Raw genomic sequence first — 20,695 nt, 5'->3', positions numbered from 1 at the left:
TACATTATCTCACCCATAAAAAGAGCTAGAGAAGAATATAGTAAACCAGTCACTTATCTTTGTTAAGAAAATTCCAAATGAGGTGAGCAAGAATCAGATAAAAAAATGCATCAACTTACAAAAACAATATTGAGATAGAAAATGAATAATTTTGATCATTTTAAATGAGCAAAGTTTTACGTGAACAAAAGCGATGCCACCGATATTAGAAAGAAGCAATATGGTGAAAAAATTGATAGCAAATGTCTCTGATAAAGAACTCATTACTCAAATATATATATGTGTATATATATATATATATATATATATATATCAATGACTCAGATTTATCAAAATACAAGTTATTCTTCAAAAGGTAATCAAAGATTATGAGTAATCAATTTTCAGACTACATAAAACTATCAAAAGTCATTTTTAAAGGAAACACTATTGTGGGGGAAATTATTTTTGCAACATGGCTATTGTAATAATGTGGAGTAAAAAGCAAATGCTTTTAAAAAAAAAAACTCTAAAACACTATTCTAAAACACTAACAATTTCTAAAATTCTAGAACAATTTTGATTAACCATTAGAGAAATACAATTTTAAAAAATCTGTACTTTGCCACACATTATATTGACTTATACAGAAAAGGAAAATGACAAATATCAGAGTGATGTGGGGGAAAAGTGGGGAACTTTTTTAAACTGACCCTCTTGGAGATCAATATGGAACTATGGAAAAAGGGCTACAAATCTTTTCCAAAACGTTAAGATAGAAATGTCACTAAAAGGTCTATAACCAGAGGAGGAAAAAAAAAGGAAACAGATTTACTTATTTGAAAACATTTCTAACAACTCTTTTTGTGGTTGCAAAGAATTAGAAATTGGGGATCTTCATCAATTGGGGAATGACTGAACAATTGTTGGATATTATTATAGTGAGATGTTATTGTGCTATGAGAAATAACAAGAAAGAATCCTTTCAGCAAGATTAGAAATACTTATTTGAACTGATACAAAGAGAAGTGAGCACTACCAGAACATTGTATACAGCAATAGGGTATGAAGATTTACCTAGACTAACTGGATTATTCTCTGAAGTACAATGACCAAAATAATTTCAAATGACTCATGATGAAAAATGCTTTCAATCTCTAGAAAATGAATGGATGATGTCAAAAGGCAAATCTAAGTGTAAATTTTTTACTTTATTTTTTCATGTTTCAGTCTGTTTCATGATAATAGTTATAACATATAAAATGATGCAAATGGAAAGAACATTCCCAAAACACTTAAAAGTGAATGATGAAAAGAAACAGTGGAGCTCCAAAGAAGAGAGATGATAACACACTACAATCTCAGTGTATGTATCACTATTTGGCAAAAAGGTTCTTGAATGGGTACATTATACTTATTATCTAAAATTTTTAATATGAGGATTCATTTATGTTTTTTAAAAATATGTTGATTTATGAGCTCAGTCTTTGAAGGGTGAATGCTAGAGATATTGAAAGGGACTTTGGTGATATTTGTTTAAAAAATTTCATTAAAATTTATATTTTATTTTTTAATATTCATTTTTAATTGCATATAATATGAAAAATGCACTTATGAATTTTATCTAAATTCCATCTCTTCTTCCCTATTTCCTTAAAACTGAGAAGGCAAGAAATTTGATATAGGTCATTACTGTGCAATTATAAACAACATTTTTTATAAGTTATGTTCTGAAAAAAAAACAGTCCAAAAGAGTAAATGAAAAAATAAGAAATTTAAAATCAGTTTGCTTTGATCTGCATTCATAATCTATTACTTTTCTTTTTCTCAGGAATGTGATATAATTTTATTATCAAAAATCCTTGAGAATATTCTTGGATCTTTGAATTGATGAGAATATCTACGATATTAAGTTAGGCATCATTGCTATTATTGTATACAATATTTTCCTAGTTCTATTCTCTCCATTTTGCGTCAGGTCATGTAAGTCTAACCAGATTTTTCGGAAAGCAGCCTACTAATCATTTCTTAAAAAACAATAGTGAAAAGGACTAAATTGAATCATTTCCTTTTTCTTTTTTCTGAATTATTAAAATTTTATCACTTTTGAGTTTTACTATTATTCCCTTAATCTTACTTCCCTCCCCCCACAACCCCACAGAAAGCAATGTCAGTCTTTACATTGCTTCCATGGTATACACTGATCCAAATTGAATGTCATGAGAGAGAAATCATATCCTTAAGGAAGAAACATAAAGTATAACAGATAGCAAGAACAAACAGTGCAATATCAGTAGCTTTTTTTTCTAAATGAAAGGTAATAGTCCTTAGTCTTTGTTAAAACCTCCAGAGTCCTTTCTCTCTGGATATAGATGGTATTCTCCATTACAGACAGCCCCAAATTGTCAGTGATTGGAGCACTCATGGAATGAGCGACTCCATCAAGGCTGATGTTGCTGTTAGGGTATACAGTGTTTTTCAGGTTCTGCTCATCTCACTCAGTATCAGTTCATGCAAATCCTTCCAGGCTTCCCTGAATTCCCCTCCTGGTTTCTAATAGAACAATAGTGTTCCATGACATACATATACCACAATTGCTAAGTCATTCCCCAATTAAAGGACATTTACATGATTTCCAGTTCTTTGCCACCACAAACAGGGCTGCTACGAATATTTTTGTACAAATTACCCTTTTTGATCATCTCTTCAGGGTATAGACCCAGTAGTGTTATTGCTGAGTCAAAGCGTATGCACATTTTTCTTTCCCTTGGGATGTAGTTGCAAATTGCTCTCCATGAATATAGGATGAGTTCACAACTCCACCAACAATGTAATAGTGTGCCAGATTTCCCACAAGCTGTCCAACAATGTTTGTTATCTTTTCTGGTCATATTGGCCAGTCTGAGAGGTATGAGGTGGCATCTCAGGGAAGCTTTAATTTGCATTTCTCTGATAAGTAATGACTTAGAGCAATTTTTTATAAGATTATGGCTTGCTTTGATCTCCTCATCTGTGGTTTTATCTGTGCAAAAGCTTTTGAATTTAATGTAATCAAAATTATCTCATTTGCTTTTAATGATATTCCCCATCTCTTCTTTGGTCATAAACTGCTTCCCTTGCCATAGATCTGACAAGTAAACTACTCCTTGATCTTCAAGGCTGCTTATAATAATGTTTTTATGTCTAAATCCTGTATCAATTTTGATCTTATCTTGGTATAGGGTGTGAGGTGTTGGTCTAATCTAAGTTTGTTCCATACTAACTTCCGATTTTCCCAACAGTATTTACAGAGAATTTTTATCCCAATAGCTGGACTCTGGGTTTATGAAACAGTAGATTACTATAATCATTTGCTACTATTACACCTAGTCTATTCCACTGATCCACCACTCTATATTTCTTTTTTTAATTTATTTTTATTAAAGATATTATTTGAGTTTTACAATTTCCCCCCAATCTTGCTTCCCTCCCCCCACCCCCCCCCCACAGAAAGCATTCTGTCAGTCTTTACTTTGTTTCCATGTTGTACCTTGATCCAAATTGGGTGTGATGAGAGAGAAATCATATCCTTAAAGAGAAGAGAAGTCTAAGAGGTAACAAGATCAGACAATAAGCTATCTGTATTTTTTCCTAAATTAAAGGGAATAATCCTTGCTCTTTGTTCAAACTCCACAGCTCCTTATCTGGATACAGATAGTGCTCTCCTTTGCAGACAGCCTAAAATTGTTCCCGATTATTACACTGATGGAATGAGCAAGTCCTTCAAGGCTGAACATCACTCCCATGTTGCTGTAAGGGTGTACAGTGTTTTTTTCTGGTTCTGCTCATCTCATTCAGCATCAGTTCATGCAAATCCCTCCACGTTTCCCTGAAATCCCATCCCTCCTGGTTTCTAATAGAACAATAGTGTTCCATGACAAACATATACCACAGTTTGCTAAGCCATTCCGCAATTGAAGGACATTTACTGGATTTCCAATTCTTTGCCACCACAAACAGGGCTGCTACAAATATTTTTGTACAAGTAATGTTTTTACCCTTTTCCCTCATCTCTTCGGGGTATAGACCCAGTAGTGGCATTGCTGGGTCAAAGGGTATACACATTTTTGTTGCCCTTTGGGCATAGTTCCAAATAGCTCTCCAGAAGGGTTGGATGAATTCACAGCTCCACCAACAGTGTAATAGTGTCCCAGATTTCCCACATCCCTTCCAACAATGATCATTATCCTTCTGGGTCATACTGGCCAATCTGAGAGGTGTGAGGTGGTACCTCAGAGAAGCTTTAATTTGCATTTCTCTAATAATTAATGATTTAGAGCATTTTTTCATCTGGCTATGGATTGCTTTGATCTACTAATCTATAAATTGCTTATGCATATCCTTTGACCATTTGTCAATTGGGGAATGGCTATTTGTTTTAAAAAATATGACTCAGTTCTCTGCATATTTTAGAAATGAGTCCTTTGTCAGAATCATTAGTTGTAAAGATTGTTTTCCAATATACTACATTTCTTTTGATCTTGGTTACATTGGTTTTATCTGTTCAAAAGCTTTTTAATTTAATGTAATCGAAATCATCTAATTGGTTTTTGGTGATGTTATCCTACTCTTCCTTAGTCATAAACTGCTCCCCTTTCCATAGATCTGACAGGTAGACTAGTCCTTGATCTTCTAATTTCCTTATAGTATTGTTTTTTATGTCTGTGTCCTATAACAATTTGGATCTTATCTTGGTAAAGGGTGTGAGGTGTTGATCTAATCTAAGTTTCTTCCATACTAACTTTCAATTATTCCAGGAATTTTTATCTAAGATGGAGTTTTTATACCAGTGGCCAGACTCTTTGGGTTTATCAAACAGCAGATTTCTATAATCCTCACCTGCTTTTACACCTAGTCTATTCCACTGGTTCACCACTCTATTTCTTAGCCAATACCGAACAGTTTTGATTACTGATGCTTTATAATATAATTTTAGATCGGGTAGGGCTAAGCCACCTCCTTTTGCACTTTTTTTCATTAAGCTCCTGGCAATTCTTTACTTTTTATTTCTCCATATGAATTTACTTATAATTTTTTCTAACTCGTTAAAGTAATTTTTTGGAATTTTGATTGATAGGGCACTAAACAGGTAGTTTAGTTTTGGTAGAATTGTCATTTTTATTATATTAGCTCTACCTATCCACGAGCAGTTGATATTTGCCCAGTTATTTAAATCTAATTTAATTTGTGGGAGAAGTGTTTTATAAATGTTTTCAAAAAGATTCTGAGTCTGTCTTGGCAAACAGACTCCCAAATATTTTATATTGTCTGAGGTTACTTTGAATGGGATTTCTCTTTCTAGCTCTTCCTGCTGTTTCTTGCTAGACATATATAGAGAAGTTGAGGATTTATGAGGGTTTATTTTATAACCTGCAACTTTGCTAAAATTGCTAATTGTTTCCAGTAGTTTTTTAGATGATTTCTTGGGATTCTCTAGGTAGACCATCATGTCATCTGCAAAGAGTGAGAGTTTTGTCTCTTCCTTCCCAATTCTAATTCCTTTAATTTCTTTTTCTTCTCTAATTGCTGATGCTAACATTTCTAATACAATATTGAATAGTAGTGGTGATAATGGGCTCCCTTGTTTCACCCCTGATTTTTTGGGAATGCCTCTAGCCTCTCCCCATTGAATATAATGCTTGTTGATGGTTTCAGATAGATACTGCTAATTATTCTAAGGAACAGTCCATTTATTCCTACACGCTCTAGTGTTTTTAATAGGAATGGATGCTGTATTTTGTCATAATCTTTTTCAGCATCTATTGATATGATCATATGATTTCTGAGAGATTTGTTGTTGATATAATTGAGTATACTAACAGTTTTCCTAATAGCGAACCAAGCCTGCATTCCTGGAATAAATCCTACTTGATCATAATGCATTATCATAGTGATGACTTGTTGTAATTGTTTGCTAAGATTTTATTTAGGATTTTTGCATATATATTCATCATGGAAATAGGTCTATAATTTTCTTCCTCTGTTTTAACTCTTCCTGGTTTTGTTAACAGTACCATATTGGTTCCATAGAAAGAGTTAGGCAGAGTTCCATCTTTCCCTATTTTTCCAAAGAGTTTATATAGAATTGGAACCAATTTTTCCTTAAATGTTTGGTAGAATTCACTTGTGAATCCATCAGACCGTGGAGATTTTTTTTAAGGAGTTCAGTAATGGCTTCTTGAATTTCTGTTTCTGAGATACAGTTGTTATGTATTTAATCTCTTCTTCATTTAACCTGGGCAACTTATATTTTTGTAAATATTCATCCATTTCACTTAGATTATCAAATTTATTGGCATAGAGTTGGGCAAAATAATTTCAAATTATTACTTTAATTTCCTCCTCATTGGTGGTAAGTTCACCTTTTTCATTTATGATACTAGGAAATTGGTTTTCTTCTTTCTTTTTTTAAATCAAATTGAGCAGAGGTTTACCAATTTTAGTGTTTTTTTCATAATACCAACTTTCAGCTTTATTTATTAATTCAATAGTTTTTTTTGCTTTCGATTTTATTAATTTCTCTTTTAATTTTTAGAATTTCTAATCTGGTATTTAATTGGGGTTTTTTGATTTGTTCTTTCTCTAATATTTTTAGTTGCATGTTTAGTTCATTGATTTCCTCTTTCTCCAATTTATTCCTACACGCATTTAGAGCTATAACATATCCCCTGAGAGTCGCTTTAATGAATCCCATAGGTTTTGTAATGTTGTTTCATTATTATCATTATCTAGTATAAAATGGTTAATTCTTTCTATAATTTGTTTTTTGGTCCACTCATTTTTTAAAATGAGGTTATTTAGTTTCCAATTTGTTCTGGGTCTATATGTCCTTGGCGCAGTATTGCATATGACTTTTATTGCATTGTGATCTGGGAAAAATGTATTCACTATTTCTGCCTTTCTTCAGTTGATCATTAGGTATTTATGTCCTAGTACATGGTCAATTTTTGTATAAGTTCCATGTACTGCAGAGAAAAAAAGGTATATTCCTTTCTATCCCCATTCAGTTTCCTCCATACGTCTACCATATCTAATTTTTCTAACAATCTATTTACCTCCCTAATTTCTTTCTTGTTTATTTTATGACTCAATTTATCTAGATCTGATAGTGGGAGGTTGAGGTCTCCCACTAGTAGAGTTTTGCTGTCTATGTCTTCCTGCAGTTCTTTCAGCTTCTCCTCTAAGAATCTCGGTGCTGTCCCACTGGGTGCATATATATTCAATATTGAAATGACTTTATTGTCTATGGTACCTTTTAGGAGGATAAAGTTTCCTTCCTTATCTCTTTTAATGCCATCTATTTTTTCTGCTGCTTTGTCTGAGATAAGGATTGCTACCCCTGCTTTTTTTACTTCAGCTGAAGCAAAATATATTTTGCTCCAACCTTTTACCTTTACTCTATATGTATCTCTCTGCTTCAAATGAGTTTCTTGTAAGCAGCATATTGTAGGATTCTGGTTTTTAATCCACTCTGTTATTTGCTTACATTTTAAGGGAGAGTTCATCCCATTCACATTCAACCTTATGATTACTAATTCTTTATTACCCTCCCTGCTATCTTCCCTCTGTTTGTATTTTCTCCCTTTCTCTCCCTTTTATCCATATTCCCCTGTCTTTTGTTTCTGAAAACCACCCCCTTCAGTGTGTTTGCCCTCCTATATCACACCCTCCCCTTTCTTTCCCCTTTCCCTTCTTCCCTTTTCCCTTCCCTTCCTTTTGTTATTTCCCCTTATTTCCTCCACTCCCCTTCCCTTTCTCCTTCTCCCCCTCCACTTTTCCCCTTTTAATACTTGGAAGGTTAGATGTTTTATAAGTTAACTGAGTATGTGTAGGTTGACTTTAAGTGAAGTCTGATGAGAACAAGATTCAGGTGTTTCTCCTCTGCCCCCTTCTTCCCCACTATTACCATAGGTTTTATGTACCTCTTAGTGTAATGTGATTTACCCCCATTCAATCCCCTCCCTCATCCAGTCTCTTGCCTGTCCCCCTTTTTTAGGGAGGTAGTGGGTTATTTTTAGATCATTCTATCTAAGTCATGGAAAATTCTGAGTATCTGTCCCTTCTAGTTCTGTATATTCTATCGAATAGAGTCAGAATTCCTGAGAGTTATTAGTCTTTCTCCCAAGTGGGGTTAAAGCCAGTTACATCCCATTAGGTAGTAGTCTCATGGATAGGTCATGAATGTACATCATTTCTGGCTAGGTGTATTTTCTCTGTTAGAGTTACATTTTTCAAGGTTTATGAGAATCTTTTTTTTCCCCATGCTGGGATATAGTCAGTTTCAACTTACTGGATTGCATTTTTTTCCTTTTACTGTCCCCCCTTTTTTTTATCCTTTTCATGTGTCTCTTGAACCTCCTGTTTGATGTCCAAATTTTCTGGTTACCTCTAGACTTTTGATCAGAATTTTTTGGAATTTTTCCATTTTGTTAAATGTCCATCTTTTTCCCTGGAAGAGAAGGGTCAACTTTGCAGGAAAGTAGATTCTTGGCTACATTGCAAGCTCCTGTGCTCTTCGAAAAATCTCATTCCAGGCCCTTCGATCCCTTAAAGTTGATGTGGCTGGGTCCTGCGTGATCCTTCCTGTTGCTCCTTCATATGTAAATTGTTTCTTTCTGGCTGCTTGCAGAATTTTCTCTTTTATCTGATAGTTCTGGAGTTTGGCCGCAACATTCCTTGGTGTTTTCATTTTAGGATCTTTTACTGGTGGGGATCGATGTACTCTTTCAATAACTACTTTGCCCTCCAATTCCATGATATCAGGGCAGTTTTCCATCAATTAGATCCTGTAATATTAAGTCCAGGCTTTTTTCTCTTCAATGTTTTCAGGAAGTCCTATAATTTTCAGGTTGCCCCTCCTCGATCTATTCTCAAAGTCAGTGGTTTTGTTGATGAGGTATTTTACATTTACTTCTATTTTTTCTATTTTTTGATTTTGTGCAACTGACTCTTGCTGTCTCATGGAGTCATTAGTTTCTGTAGACTCCATTATTTTTGGGGGGGGCGGGGAGTTTTCTTCATTAACCTTTTGCAACTCCTTTTCCAATTGGTCAATTCTACATTTGAAAGAGCTTTCCATTTGACCAATTGGGGTTTTGTGAGAATTAATTTCTTTTTGCATTTGCTCATTTGAGGATCTGAGAGAATTATTCTCATTTTCTATTGGTCCAATTGATGATATGAGAGATTTATGCTCATTTTGTACTTGTCCAACTGATGATCTGAGAAATTTATTCTCCTTTTGTTTTTGTCCAATTGTACTTTCTAAGGTTTTGTTTTCTTGTTGCAAGGTATTAATTGTCTCTCCCAAATTTTTAAGCCCCTTCCTTATTTCTTCAAGGAGGTGTTTCTGTGCTGGACACCAGACTGTCTTCTCCTCAGAGTTTCCAGGTCTCTCTGAGTTAGGGTCTTTCCCTTCCAGGAATTTTTCTATGGATCCACCTTTCCTCTGATCCTTCTTCATTTTGCTAAGACCTTGAGTTGTGGGGGGGGGCTGGTTCACTGGCGCTTGGGATCACTAAAAGCTTTACTGATTGCAGTTTCTCTGGCTGGCCAGTAGGAGGTGCTGGTTTCCCTCTCTGGAGTGTCTGTGACCTTGGTTGAGAGGTTCTCCCTTTGCCCAAAGGGAGGAGTTGGAGCTATTGAATTCTTTTGTCTTCAGTCAATGGTGGGCTTTACCCTGGCCTGAGGTCAATCCTCAGCTGGGCTGGTTCTTCTGATCACACACCTGGGCCTAAGGCAGAATTATTTTGCATTTGTTTCCTCTGGGAAGAGGTCTGAGCTCTAATGGGCCTCAGAGTTCCTCAGACCAGAGGAGCCCAGGGATGGTGTCCACAGCTCTCCTGCAACAGAACTCTCCCCCCAGCCCCGTCCCCAAGCTCCAGGGGATAGCACCAACACCAATGCCTCTGCTGCCCTGCCTACCCAAGTCCCTGTCATCCAGCCCCACCTCTGATCCAGCAGGTCTGGCTCTCAGGCCCTCTGACTCCTGGTTTCAATTCAGCTGTTAATCTGGCTGATGCGGGGCTGATCCTCCCTCTGAGCCCGGACTCACCCACCTGAATTTGGCCAAAGCTGCTGTGGGACAGAAATCCTGAGGTAGATGTTCTTACTCCTGGCTTTTCTTTCTTTGTTTTGTGGGTTAGATTTCTTTTAAGAGGTTTGTTTCATGTGATAGATGGGGAAGAGATCAGGAGACTTTAGAACTGTGCCTGTCTTCTCTCTGCCATCTTGGACGGAAGTCTCTACCACTCTATTTCTTAACCAATATCAGACAGTTTGGATGACTGATGCTTTATAATATAATTTTAGATCTTGTAAAGCTAAGCCACCTCCTTTTCCACTTTTTTTTTCTTTGAAACCCTTGACGTTTTGTTTCTCCATATGAATTTACTTACTTTACTTTTTTCTACCTCATTAAAGTAATTTTTTGGAACTATGATTTGAAGGGCAAGAAACAGGTAGTTAAGTTTTGTCAGAATTGTCATTTTTATTATGTTAGCTTGAGCTAGCCATGAGCAGTTGATGTTTGTCCAGTTATTTAAATCTCATTTTATTTGTGTGAAAAGTGTTTTGTAACTGGTTTCAAAAAGTTTTTGAGTCTGCCTTGGAAGATATATTCCCAGGTATTTTATTGTGTCTGAGGTTCCTTTTAATGGGATTTCACTTTCTTGCTCTTTCTGCTGAATTTTGCCAGTCATATATAGAAATGACGTGGATTTAAGTGGGTTTATTTTATATCCTGCAATGTTGCTTAAGTTGCTAATTATTTCTAGCAGTTTTTTGGATGATTTTTTGGGATTCTCTAGACATACCTTCATGTCTTCTGCAAAGAGTCAGAGTTTTGTCTCTTCCTTCCCAATTCTAATTCCTTCATTATCTTTTTCTTCTCTTATTGCTAAGGCTGACATTTCTAATATGATATTGAATAGTAGTGGTGATAATGGGCATACTTGTTTCACCCCTGATCTTATTGGGAATGATTCTAGTCTAGCCCTGTTGCATATGATGTTTTTTGATGGTTTCAGATAGGTACTGCTTATTATCCTAAGGAACAAACAATTTATTCTTACACTCTCTAGTGTTTTTAGTAGGAATGGGTGCTATATTTTGTTAAAAGTTTTTTCAGCATCTATTGATATAAAAAGGGAAACTAACAGAAGGGAGGGAAGAAGGGGATAAGGGAAAGGGCAAATAAAGGGGTGGGGGTTGATATAGGAGGGCAAACACATTGAAGGGGACGGTATTCAAAAACAATATACTTGGGAATATGGATAAAGGAAAAAAGGGGGAAAATACAAACAGAGGGAAGATAGGATGGAGGACAAATAATTATAACTTTGAATGTAAATGGGATGAACTGTCCCTTAAAATGTAAGCAAATAACAGAGTGGATTAAAAACCATAATCCTACAATATGCTGCTTACAAGAAACTCATTTGAAGTAGAGAGATACATATAGAGTAAAGGTAAAAGGTTGGAGAAAAAAATACATTTGCTTCAGCTGAAGTGACAAAAGCAGGGGTAGCAATCTTTATCTCAGACAAAGCAGCTGTAAAAATAGATAGCATTAAAAGAGATAAGGAAGGAAACTACTATATCCTTCTAAAAGGTAGAATAGACAATAAACTAATTTCAATACTGAATATGTGTGCACCCAATGGTATAACATTCAATTTCTTAGAAGAGAAGTTGACGGAGTTATAGGAAGACATAAACAGCAAAACTCTGCTAGTGAGAGTCCTGAACCTCCCACTCTGAGATTTAGACAAATCTATCCATAAAATAAGGAAGAAGGAAGTTAAGGAGATAGATTGTTAGAAAACATAGACAGGATAGATTTATGGAGGAAACTGAATAGGGATAGAATGGAAAATGCTTCTTTTTATGCAGTACATGGCACTTAAAGAAAAATTGATCATGTATTAGGGCATAAAAACTTCATGATTAAGAAAGGAAGAAATAGTGAATACAACTATCTCAGATCACAATGCAATAAAAATCATATGCAATACTGGTCCAGGGAGAGACCCAGAACTAATTAGAAGCTCAATAACCTCATTTGAAAAAATGAGTGCATCAAACAACAAATTATAGAAAGAATTATTTATTTCATCCTACATAGTAACAATAATGAAATAACATACCAAAACCTAAGGGATTCACTCAAGGCAGCTGTCAGAAGATAGATTATATCTTTAAATGCTTACATGAATAAATTAGAGAAAGAGGAAACCAATGAACTAAATATGCAACTAAAAAAGTTAAAGAACAAATTAAAACCCCCCAATTACATACCAAATAAGAAGTTCTAAAAATTAATGGAGAAAGTAATAAAATTGAAAGCAGGAAATCTATTGAAATAATAAATAAAAACTAAGAGTTCATTTTATGAAAAAAATAAAATTGATAAATCTCTGGTAAGTTTGATTAAAAAAAGAAAGAAGAAAACCAAATTATTAGTGTCATAAATGAAAAAACATGAACTCAGTACCAATGAGGAGGAAATTATAATAACAATTTGGAAGGATTTTGCCCAGCTCTATGCCAATGAATTTGACAATCTAAGTGAAATGCACGAATATTTACAAAAATATAGGTTGCCCAGGTTAAATGAAGAGGTAATTAAAAATCTAATCAACCCTATCTCAGAAAAAGAAATACAAAAGATCATTATTGAACTCCCTAAGAAAAAATCTCCAGGATGAGATGGACTCACAAGTACATTCTATCAAACATTTAAGGAACAATTGTTTCCAATTCTAAAAAAAACTCTTTGGAAAAATAGGTGAAGATGGAACTCTGCCTCTTTCTGTGAGACCAATATGGTGCTGATACGTAAACCAGGAAAAGTTAAAACAGAGAAAGAAAATTATACACCTATCTTCCTGATGAATATAGATGCAAATATCTTAAATGAAATCTTCAGAAATCAATTACAACTAGTTATCACTAGGATAATACATTATGACCAAGTAGGGTTTATTCTAGGGATGCAGGATTGCTCCAATATTAGGAAAACTGTTAGTCTAACAAATTATATCAATAACAAAATGTAAGAAATCAAATAATATGTGAAAAGCATTAAGGGTTTTTTTTTTGGGGGGGGTAGGGAGGTTTTACAATGTGACTAATATGGCAAAGTTTATTTTCCTGGCTACACATTTTAACCTATATCAAATAATTTTCTTTTCCAATGAGGGAAGTTGGGCTGGGAGGAAGGGAGAGAATTTGGAATTCAAGATTTTAAAAGAAATTGTTAAAACTTGATTTTACATATAACTATGGAAAAAGAAAATAAAACACATACACAAGAAGAAATGCTTTCTTTACACCAAACCTAAATCTACTTTATTCCAAGCAGGGATAATTTTCCTAGTTTATTCATTCATCATTCATTAATTCATTAAATAAATTTTATTAAGCAAAAAAAAATAGTTCCAAAAAAAATCAAAAGGTCCTTCCTGTTACTCATAACTACTAGTGCCTATCTTGCTGAGATGATCACTCTCTTCTACTCTTTATGTGATCTCATATATTTCTTCTCATGGTAGACATTAATGCACATGGTTTGAACAACTCTTAGCCCCAGTGGCTATCCCTTCTTAACCATCATGGCTCCAAAGTTATGGGAACTTGGGGGAGAAGTACTAGAGAACAGATGAAATGAGGTTGAGGGAGAGAAGAGGAGATGAGAGAAGAAAAGGGAAAGAATTCCTCTGAGAAATGTGTCAAAACCTTTAGTTTAAGGACACAGTGGCATAGAGAATGGATTCTGTGGGTGTCTTCTTAGGGTCACATTTCCTCTTATTCAAAGTTTTTTTGTTACGTTGAGTGTGGGTCACTCCCTTGGGGTCTTCAGCCATGGAAATCTGAAGGAGAAATTCAATAGTGAGGGAAGAATGAGTATGTTTAGAGGAGTTCTAATCTTTTTGTGTCATGAAAACTTTGACAGGTTATCTAGTCAAAGCCAAGATTGCCTTCTCAGATGCATTTATTTAATTTAATGAAATGAAATATATAGGCTTATGAAGGAAATGAAAAGAATTATTGTTCAGTAATTGAAATATTTAACAAATCACCTCAATAATTTAAGGGATCACTAGTTCAGAGGTTCAACATTAGGTGACAAGAAGGAAAGAACTCTGAACCTAGAGCCTGTCAAGAAAAATGAAGGTGAAGTAACAAATCCTTGAGTTGAAGGAAAGGATGGGTCTAACTCACCAATGATGGCCTTGATCTCTTCTTTGCCACATCTGTATCTGAGTTAGAGGGAAGTTTACATCATGCCCACAGCTTTCAGGACCATGATACTCCTTCGCAATCCCTTATCCCTAATGCATTGTCCCCTTCCTTATTAGATAACTTACTCAGAACTTCCTCTGTAGAGGCTTCAGGGTTATGGGATGCACAAGGGTAACAAAGACTCCTGTGGTAGGGGGTGAGGAAAGAAATCAGACATGGGGTGGAGTCCAACCTTTAGCATCTGTGAACATGATCTCCTCACCAGAAACTCTGCCCAGTGAAGAGAATACAGGGCTACATGGAAAGGAAGGAACGGGATATTGTGAAAGGAGCTGGGTTTCCTTACCTTGTAGGACTGTCTCCTTTTAAACACCCTGGTGGGGGAGATATGAAAAGGGAAAGAAAAAGATTAGGGAAGATGAGCAAGGGAAAAGTAGGAATTTCACATTTTACTAAACACTGTCCCTCAAGATATGAAGGAATTATACTCTGTCTCACCTGTACAGATGATTCTTGGCAGAGGAAGATCCTCAAGAGAAGGCAGAGGAGGAGGAGGAAGGAAACACAGAGCTGAGTGTGATAATGAAGGTGTTACATGGCACAGAACCTGGGATGGAGTAGAAAGAAGGGGTTTCATAAATCCTATCTCTATGGGATCCTCTTACTGCCTAGAAATTGGACTTATATTTTCTACTCTTATCTCCATTCTCTAGTTCTCTTCACCACTACTACCATGTAACAGTTTGCCAAAGATGCTGCTCAGGGTTCGTTTTTCCTTGCAACAAGGTTGAGAAATTCCACAAATCATGCTCAAAATATTTGAGTCACAGGGAACTATTGGGACAAATCTCCTGTGCCAGCTGAAACCCTTGGTTTCTTTGAGTCTTGAATGGAGGATAGTGTCCAAATCTCTGTTGTCTCTCATGTTGTGTTTCTAGGCCACTCAATGTTTTGATTTCATTTTCCTGTTCCCAAAGTAGTGATGAAGGCACCCACTAATGGGTCCAGTGGGCTTCCCCCCTCAGCTCTCACTATGAGCTGCAAGGGGTCACTGTGTTGTATCCAGGCTCTTCCATTGGTGCTTAGTTGGTAGGTACAGATGTAATTGCCAGAGTGCTTGGGGTCCACATGCATCAGGAAGAACCAGGCTCCATCTTGAGGGGTATATATGCTAGGCAGGATTTTCTCATTTCTGTCCTTGTACAGAAGAAATCCATTTGCCAATGAAGGTCCTCGACACAGGAGGGTCACATTGGCCCCAGAGCTTATCTCTGATCCAGGCCAGCCTGAGAGGGAAGGTTTAGGAAGCGCATCTAAAAAACACAAATAGAGACTAGAAATCTTCAAGTGTCCTTCCGCATTTGTAATGAGGAAGTGGGAAGTAATGCCTAAGAAGTCCCTGAAATAATATCAAACCATCTGCTAATCCTTCCTTTGACTGTTTGGTGATACCTTGCCCTTAGCACATCAAGATAGTGTGGAAAGAGAACAGGTCCTGGAATCAGGAGAACCTGAGTTCAAATCCATCCTCAGGTTCTGGAGATGGGGCAGTCATGGAGAAACATGGCAGGGTGTCATGGGAGTCCCCTAGGGATGAGGCCCTATAGGAAGGATGGATGAGGGGTACATACTGGGGGGGGAGTGGGAGTAGGAATGTATGGGGCAGGATAGCCATGGGGAAACACCTGGGGTCCTCATATAAGGAAGCACAACCAAGGCACCAGCCTTGTCACCTTGGGAAAGTCACTTAATCTTAAATGTGTCACATCCAGGACCATCTCCTGTCTTCCTAACATATATATGACCATTGGACCAAGATGGCTCAGAAGGAAAAAAGGAAGACTGGTGACTTAGCACATTCCCCCCATCCCCACCCAAATCCAATTCATGTACTTGTCACAGCATCATGATCTTCTTAGAGAATGAGGGAGAGACAACATTTCTTTCCCAAATTCTCATTCCCTGGAAAGGTATGGATACTAAACCTCTTGTCCCCACTAGAAACAGAAAGGTATTTCTTGCTTCTATGTTTGTCCTTTGAAATAGGAACAATCCCATAATGGTTCATCCCTCCATCTCTGTGGTTCCCTTCATTAGGGATTGTCAATCCTTGTCAAAATCTCTTCCTTATAATAGTCAAAATTGCCCAGAACAGGGGCAGCTTAGGTAGAGTTAGGAGGACCCAAGTTCAAATGTGGTCTCAGACACTAATTACCTAGCTGTGTGACCTTGGACAAGTCACTCAACTCCATTGCTTTGCAAAAACAAACAAAAAAAGAATCCTACAAATATGACTTCTCTCTGAATTTCTAGGCTCCCTCTCAGACTTGAGTCCCTATGCTCCACTTTAGACCTGGACACACCTCACCTGTAACCCAGATCTCTATGACATCACTGGCTTCAGACACCTGGTATGAAGGCATCCTTACATAGCAGACACAACTGTAGTTACCAGCATCCTGGGCCCTCACAGAGAAAAGGGAAAAGTTAGACAAGGTCCCCGCTGATCTTTGGCTCTTCATGGTCTGAGCAGACCCCACCTTCAGCAAAGAGAATGTCACATCAGTGAGGCTGATTTCAGCAGATTGCAAGCACTGGAGAGATACATGTGTCCCTGGTTCCACCACAAGGCCTGGGAGGGCTGAGAGGGAAGGTCTGGGGAGAGATCCTGTGAGAAGTAGAACATGGGGCAGGGGGTTAGGACACCTGTGTCAAGAGCCTACTCTACCCCTGAATCCCTGTGTGAATTTGGCCCATTTTCTGCTCCTTTCTGAGCCTAATTTAATTTTTCAGTTGCTTTTCAGTCATTTCCAACTCTTCCTGGTCATATTTGGAATTTTCTCAGCAAAAATACTAGAGGGATTTATCATTTCTTTCTACAATTCATTTTACTAAAGAGGAAACTGAGGCAAACAAAGGTAACTGACTTGTGTAGAGCCACACACCTAGTGATTGTCCGAGATTGGATTTGAAATCAAAATAAATCTTTATTCCGTTCATGTACCATGGCTGCCCATGAGCCTCAGTTCTCTCCTCTGTAACTGAAGGATTTGACCAGAAGATCTCTTGTATTTTTCTAGCTATAGCTCCCAGGAATCCAAGGAGATTTTGAGATTCCAGGTAGCTCCTCCAGACTCTGGTGTCTGGTATCTGACAATTCACAGGAGGGACAAGAAGATCACAGCCCCTCACTCTTCATCAGGGTGATCACAGACAAGCTCAGAGTTCAACCTAAACCAGGACTTAGATGATGGTCCAGGAAATAAAAAGCTCAGGCTCATCTGCCAGTTCTGTGTCTCACTTGTGGTGTGATCTGGAAAAATCTTTTCTTTCTGGATCTCATTATAGTCATTAGTAATGGGAGGGTTTGGCTCTTTAGTCTCCAAGGCCACTTCAAAGTCCCTTTTCGATCACTCTTCTAACACCCAACTCAGTTCCCACCATTACCATTCTTCCCAAGATTCTGGACCAGAATAGAAATGACTCATGCTTTCCAAGACCTCAGAGTCTTTATGGGCCCCAGGGCAAAGCTGACTGTGTAGATACTATGTCCTTGTCTCTAGGGGGTCCTTGTCTGGGCAGAGCAAATGCTCAAACTCAGTTATTCTGGGCCCACCTACCCCAACCCACTTACCAAGCACCACCAGTTCCAGGGTATCACTGGGCTCTGATCCTCCACCAGAGATGGCCCTTTCCCTGTAATCACAACTGTAGCTCCCAAAGTACTTAGGTCCCACAGATGAGAGGAGGAAGCTAGCCAAGAGATCTGCTGAGGTCCGGAACTGGAAGGACCCCTGGATCCCAGCCTTCCTCAGAGTGAAAGTCACCTCTCCAAGGGTGGACAGCTTGGGTCTTGAGCACCAGAGAGTAATGTTGGATCCTTGGGCTATCAGGAGATCAGATTGGGTCCAGAGAGTGGGCTTGGGGAATTTCCCTGAAGGAAAAAGGAGGGAAGACAGTAACATCAAATGGTGTTCGGAGTCCCTCCTCCCCAACCCTGTAGTGAGAGAGGAATTAACAAATTTGGTCCTATTCAAAGCTTATTTCCTAGGGTCTGTATGAATTGGAAGCACCGTCCAATATCCTAGAGCCCAAAGTCCTTGTAGAACAGGGGAGGGGCTCAGGATTTCCTCTTTCCTCTCCCTCCCCGCACAATCCTTGCAGAATTCTGAGGATTCTATGCTTTGACCATAACCCTGTGATCCACTCTGTGTTGATGAAATAAAGGATCTGGGGGTTCCCATCTCCATTCACCAGACACAGTCAGCTCCAGGGCCTGGCTGGGATGTGACCCAGTGTGTGGGAATGCCTTCCTGTAGTAAATACAGCTGTAGCTCCCAGAGTCCTTGGGGCTGACAGACAGAAGGGAGAATGCAATCCAGGTGCCTCTGTGGGTCTTTATCTGCAAGGGCTCCAGGCTCTTGTCCTCCAGCAGAGCAAAACTGTAGTCCTGAGAGGGGGCCTGGGGTGGGACTTGGCACTGGATGGTCACTTTACTCCCCTGAGGTATTCAGGAAGCAGGTTTGTCTGCAATGGATGGTTTGGGGAGAGCTCCTGTGGAAGAAGAAAGGAAGAAAGTTAGGGACCAGATGTCTCACCCCAATCCCTTCCAAAACTACTAAGAAACAGAGCTTAGAAAAGCAGGGTGACTGGAGGTGCCTGACCAGGTCCCTTGCTCAGCAGTGGTTGTGCAAGGATAATGGAGCTCCTGGACCAGTCTCAGGAAGATGTTATGTCCAGGTAAGCAGAGAATTATGGGAGGAAAAGAGACATGGACAAAAGAGTCACCTCCCCCAACTCTTCTCTTCTCCTTCAATGCCCAGTTCTGCCCCTACAGTCTGGAACTGTAGGACCAAGGCAGGATCTTAACGTAACATTACAAGCTAATTCAGACTTTTCTTAGTCTCTGAGGTTGGCAAAGTTCTGTCATCCCCATAACATCATGGGTGGGAGGTTAGACAGATGCCTTGATTCCAAACCCCAGGTCCACACAACTCTGTGGTGCCAGCTCCCTGACCTGACCCCCCAATGAGTGCCCAAGGGCAAGCCAGACTGGAAGAAGTTAAAGGGGGGGGGGGGCATCTTCTTGTACCTTAGACTTTTTCAAGTTCTCCTGCCCTCACTGGTCACGCACCTGTCAGGTGTAGGAAACCCAAAGTTTTATGAAGATTCCATCCCTCCTGCCCTCAGGGAGCTTACAGTTTCAAGAGACATAGGATGTAAGTGTAAATGACCCCACTGGATAATAAAGCCCATGAACTCTATATCATGGGAAAAGATATTAAAGTCCATAGAAGACCAGAAACTGGTCCATAATCATACAACCAGGACTTGGGGGGCAGGTGTTTGAACCTTTTGGCTTAAGCTCCAAATCTCAGGCTCCTCCCCCCCTTCAGCAAGCTGCCTTCTAACACAGGGCAGACAGATGGCATCTAGACTGGACAGAAAAGCCCCATTTCTATTGTAGGGGCATGAAAAAGAGGAAAGCAGCATATTGGGAGGGCCAGAGGTCAGGACATTGTCACCTGATAAAGGCAAGTACAATATCCTGGAGCAGTCAGCATCTGAGATGGGTTGTAGGGACATGTAGGAAAGTGATAAACAAAGGAGGGGGGTAGCTAGGTGGTCCAGTGGATAGAGCACTGGCCCTGGAGTCAGGAGGACCTGAGTTCAAATTCGGCCTCAGACACTTAATAATGGCCTAGCTGTGTGGCCTTGGGCAAGCCATTTAACTCCATTTGCCTTGCAAAAAATCTAAAGAAAAAAACAAACACAAAATCAAAGGTGGGGGAACTCTGTGAGCAAAGGTCAAATGGTGAGACATGATGGGAGGTGATGTCATCTGTCCAGGATGATAAGAATTCGGTGAGGACAGAAGGGAACAAGGGGAGACACACCTGGATAGGCTGATTGTTGCCAATTTGGGCCTGAGAGAATCTAGGAAAAGTTGATCTAGAGAAATCTTTCTCAATGAAAGCTGAGTGGCCCTTCTCCCCAAGGCTACTGGGAATGATCTAAGGGAAACTTCTGCTCTCCTGGCAGGGTCACCAGAAGATACTGCAGAGATCAAGAAAGATCCCTGATTTTGAGAGTGGGAGATATGATTTAAATTCTGACAAAGAAATTAAAGAACCTGTCATCAAAATTTCCTGGAACTGGTTAAGAAATAAAGTCATGGATCAGTGGATTAGGACAGGGTCAAAAGAAACTGCAATAAATGACTACAGCAATCTGCTATTTGACAAACCCAAAGACACCAGTCTCTCAGATAAGAATTCACCATTTAACAAAAATTGTTGGAAAAAATGGAAAATAGAATTGCAAAAATTAGGCATAGATCCACATCTCACACCCTACACCAAAATAAGGTCAACATGGGTTGAGCAATTAGACATAAAGAGCATCATAGAAAAATTAATAGACTAAAAATACT

General features: G+C 38.3%; 1 protein-coding gene across 1 annotated transcript in view; it reads right to left on the bottom strand.

The window, feature by feature from the left end:
* LOC141509174 (uncharacterized) overlaps nucleotides 1–20,695 on the bottom strand; it is a 1,085,709-nt gene that overhangs the window by 583,053 nt on the left and 481,961 nt on the right. The gene's annotated exons all lie outside the window — the stretch shown is intronic.

The sequence above is a fragment of the Macrotis lagotis genome, chromosome 1 (genome assembly GCF_037893015.1).
Source record: "Macrotis lagotis isolate mMagLag1 chromosome 1, bilby.v1.9.chrom.fasta, whole genome shotgun sequence".
Lineage (NCBI taxonomy): Eukaryota > Metazoa > Chordata > Mammalia > Peramelemorphia > Peramelidae > Macrotis > Macrotis lagotis.
This window is presented reverse-complemented; position numbering and strand designations above follow the sequence as displayed.